The sequence below is a fragment of the Triticum aestivum genome, chromosome 2B (assembly GCF_018294505.1).
Source record: "Triticum aestivum cultivar Chinese Spring chromosome 2B, IWGSC CS RefSeq v2.1, whole genome shotgun sequence".
Lineage (NCBI taxonomy): Eukaryota > Viridiplantae > Streptophyta > Magnoliopsida > Poales > Poaceae > Triticum > Triticum aestivum.
In genome coordinates, this window is record NC_057798.1 from 153,658,787 (window position 1) to 153,663,696 (window position 4,910).

A 4,910-nucleotide genomic window follows, 5' to 3' on the forward strand; every position below is an offset into this window, starting at 1 on the left:
TCCGGGCGCTCCAAGCTCTCTCGACTTATTAATCAACTTGATCTCTGTCCAGGAGTTGCAACTAGTTTCTAGTGTTTGTAGGTAGTGTTACTAGTCTACCAAGTGGCACCCGGTACAGGTGGGCTTGGGACAGACTAGGCACAGTGGCCCGGTGTACCAAGTGGCACCCGGATGGTGGGCTTGGGAACCCTGCTCACATCGTTTGGGGCCGTGAGCGACACCCCGGCCGGATCTCCTTGCGGATGGAACCCGAATAGGCGATAAACCTGGACTAGAGACTTGTTCGGTTAGTCAGGTCGTGGCCGACTCCCTCGCCCGGCTTCCGCTTGAAGGTTGCCGAGATACATGACGTGTACAGGGCGATAAGTGGAGAAAGCGTGTGTGAAGAAGTACACCCCTGCAGGGTTATCATTATCTATTCGAATAGCCGGATTCCTCGGATATGGAAACTTGGACCCCTTGCATAGTTCATAGACAAGTGAAAGTGGATACTCTAAAATACGCAAGATAAGCGTGAGTGCTATGGATGGCGTTCTCGTAGGGAGACGGGAGCGGATCCATAGTGGTGTATTGATATGGTGAATATGTGGACTCGTGTGCGCCACCTCAAAAGAGTTACTTGCAGTCGTAGTTCAGGTTAGCCATCGAGTCAAAGCTGGCTTGCTGCAGTTAAACTCCACCACCCCCTTTGTTGATAATGATGAATATGTAGATAGATCTGATGTAAGTCTTGCTGGGTACATTTGTACTCACGTTGCTTAATTTATGTTTTTGCAGAGAGACTTCAGTCTCACTAGTAGTTCCACGTGGACTTCGACGTTTAGCTTGTTACCTCAGCTATGATCTTGTGCTCTCGGCAGGATCTGGTAGATAGTCAGGCTTCTCAGCCTTTTTCATTTATAGTTGTCTGTACTCAGACATGTTAAGCTTCCGCTTGTGCTTTGACTTGTATGCTCTGATTGTTGGGTCATGAGACCCATGTTTGTAATATCTCGCTCCTCGGAGCCTATTGAATAAACGACTTGAGTCATAGAGTCATTTTGTGATGCCATGTTGTATTGCACATATCGAGCATATTGTGTGTATGTTATTGAAATGCTTGGTATGTGTGGGATCTGACTATCTAGTTGTTTATCTTTAGTAGCCTCTCTTACCGGGAAATGTCTCCTAGTGTTTCCACTGAGCCATGGTAGCTTGCTACTGCTCCGGAACACTTAGGCTGGCCGGCATGTGTCCTTCTTCGTTCTTGTGTCTGTCCCTTCGGGGAAATGTCACGCGATGAATACCGGAGTCCTGTTAGCCCGCTACAGCCCGGTTCACCGGAGTCCTGCTAGCCCAGTGCTACAGCCTGGATTCACTCGCTGATGACCGACACGTTCGATGCTAGGTCATGGATGCCTGTCCCTGTAAGTTTGTGCCACTTTGGGTTTACGACTAGCCATGTCAGCCCGGGCTCCTTATCATATGGATGCTAGCGACACTGTCATATACGTGTGCCAAAAGGCGCAAATGGTCCCGGGTAAAGGTAAGGCGACACCCGTGGGAATACCGTGCGTGAGGCCGCAAAGTGATATGAGGTGTTACATGCTAGATCGATGTGGCATTGAGTCGGGGTCCTGACACTAAGCCTCCATGCCAATTTAATAGGATTGGGTAGCGATAGCGGAGTGGATTGACTGTCTAGCTCCACTACCCGAGGATCGAGCAACGCCCCTCTTAACGAAGATGCTATTTCCAGTGCTTTATGAGGTGCCGGAGAATAAGGCAAAGAAGAAGGCCACGGGGACCAAGAAAGGTCTCTGGCGCAAGGTTGTATCGGACTCATCGTCTGAAGACACCGAGGCGCACTCCTCCAACAAAGACGAGGAGGAGGAAGAGGAAATCCCTCCCCCAAACAGGGGGAGAAGAAAAGGAAGGCCGCCCCATCTGGGGAAGCCGAAGGGTCCAAGAAGGGAAAGACCCTCCCTTCGGACCACTCCACCATAGCCGCCTACAGCGACAAGGAGTGGTTGCCCAGGGACAAGTCCCTGGCGAAGTCGTAAGTATCCGGACACTATAATACTAATGGTATGTTTTGCTTTATTGCTACTTATCATGCCAATCATACTCGTGTAGTACGGCCAAAGCCCACATCGATGTATCCTCCTCGGATGGGTCGTCGGGCCAGTCGGTGATGAACAGCGATTCAATCCCGACGGCCACCTCCCCCCGGCCCGCGGACGACTCCGAGGTGTTGTCTCAGAGGACACCAGGCTAGGGGGAGACAGTTCTGTAGATGCCCCAAGGCTAAATCCCAGAAGCCGAGCACGTGGGAGGGAAGACCCCCATGGATGCTAAGAACGGGGGCCGCAACAAGTCTGGCCCCCAGCCGGATACTGCACCGGAACCCGCAGTGCTTCTGGATTGGGGCAGGTAGCCTCTCTCTAAGGGGGGCGAGCCGCCCGTGCCGATGACCTCTGTCCAACCAAAGGCATCAGACTACTTGCTGGAAGCGCTTCGCGACGCTTCCATTGACGAAGAGCACCAAACCATCATGAGTGCAGTGATTGAGAAGGTTCGGTCCGCCAAAAGTGGATTGACCGAAGCCTGCGCCAGCCTTCTAACAGGCTTTGAGGTAAGTGATCAAATTATTAGAAAATATCATAGCATAGATAGTAGCCCCTGATGCTCTGTTTGGTGTTTGGAAAGAAAGGCCGAACAGAGGATCAAAAAACATCCACATGAGTCTAATAAGAATATGTCTATGTGAATAAGCGGGCGTCGCTGCTGGCCGCTGCCGCTCGCACTGCGCAGGTCTCCGGACTGAAGCAGGACCTGGAGCGGACCGAGGGAGAGCTCGGCCTCGTGAAGAGGCAGCTCGAGGAGAACAAAGGTACATAGTACCCTGTCTGTATATTGATAAAGAAAAAATGGTTTGACCTCATGAAAACGTCATGAACTTTAATAGGGGCCACGACCGAAGTGGCGGCCCTTAAAAAGGCGCTGACCGAGGCCGAAGACAAAGCGGCCAAGGAGCACACCGAGCACAAGAAGCAAGAGGCCCGGGTCGTCGAGGTCTAGCAAGAGCTCCGGGATTTCTCAAGAAATATGAGTCCCTGAAGCGTGACTCTAAGACGCAAGAGTCCTTGCTTGCGAAGGCCCTCCAGAGCGCACAAGATGCCAAGGCCGAAGCCCAAAAGGTCGTCCAGGAGTTTCAGGCGGCCAAGAAGATTGCGGCAGGTAAGTCTTTCAATATGCAAAGGAAGCATGTGAAGGAGGCTTTCCTATTACTTACCCGAATTTGGAGCTCTCCAGGAGCATTCGCAGATCTGCCGTGCATCATATCTGATGCCGCAGAGTTCTACCGAGCTGAAGAATCGGGCTCGATGTAGTAGTTGCTCTGGTCCCAGTATATTGGGGCCGAACAGTCGATGCCCTTGAGTGACCAGCTGAAGCAACTGGTCGAACTACACAAGGCGGCCGAATTGGCCATGAAGGACCTCATAGTCCGGATGTGGCCTGCCAAGCCCCTGCCCAATAGCTACTTTGGCCTGGTGAAGCGGCTTGTGAATGCCTGCCTGAGGCTTGAAGCCATATAGCGGTCATTCTGTATTGAAGGTGCTCGCCGGGCCTTCGCCCGTGCGAAAGTGTAATGGGCAAAAATGGACGCCGAGAAGCTAGTGACGGAGGGCCCACCGAAGGGCAAGGAGCACCGCAACCCCGAGAAGTATTATGATGGTGTTATGAAGGGCGCCTGCCTTGTGGTGGAGGAATGTGCGAAGGATGTAATATTTGAATGAATATACTCATTTGATCCTGTAATATGAAAACGAGTTCATGTGCACTATATAACACTTGTTGATTTAAAATATTACCTTCTGTGCGGCCGTTTATAAAATCTGAGAGTTGGCCAGTCGTCGGCTTCTGCCCCCATGTAACTAGTACTGGGGTGTTCGGGATAAATCTAAACACTCTTTATACAAAGTTTTGGTCCTTTAAGAAGGTGTTTAGCACAGCGAACAAGGCAATCGGACTATATGGCTTTATCACTTTCACTTAGCAATAGAAGTCTACAATTTTAAGTTTTGGCGCCCCTGGTATTCGGAAAACCGAACTTGGGGTGCAATACACGCCTAAATCGAACAAGGCCGATTCCTCGCCCAAAGCAGAAAAAATCATTAAGGATTTGAGACCTCTCGAACAACGACCAGCTCTCGCCGCATCATGACAGTCAGTTTTCGGCTTTCTATACTCAAGTGCTTATCTGGAAGAACCGGGACACAATCGCATTAGTTCTCCCAGTGCTACCTTAGCCAATATAGCGGAACGTTACCAAAACATGGGAGCCGAGCAAACCCAACTATTGACCCAAGACATGATTCAGAGCTGATGCATATAGTGCTATAAGTTCGGGGTGCCGCACTGTCTAGAGTGTTTGGACTTTTCTTGCCGTGTTATGGGGTACACTAAAGCCCCTGGCAAACTGAACATACCAGAATATACTGATGTGATTTGTAATAAATAAATATTTAAAAAAAGGAGAAAGAAATGTAGTAATAAGCTGACGTTGCACATTTTTTTCCATTGTTATTTGCATGATACGTCAAGGCGTATGTATACAAGTAGCGCGATAAGCAAAGTAGGACTATTTGACATGTCCTGACGAAGAGTGAGATGCGAATGGGTATGTAAAATAGGTATAGCGATCGTTATCAGAGACCACATGGGGTTTCCCTTTTACTACAAAGCTCCTTGCCTCCTTGGTGTCTGCGTCCCATGCTGGGTCCGGTAATCAGACTATCAGAAGATCCTTCGGAAAATAGGGACCTGAAAGAAAGATAAACTGTGAAGGTATACGGGTCCTGGGGCGGTTCAGCCGCATTGTGGGCCGTATTGTAGCTGTGCCTCCGCCTATGCCCATGGTATTTTTA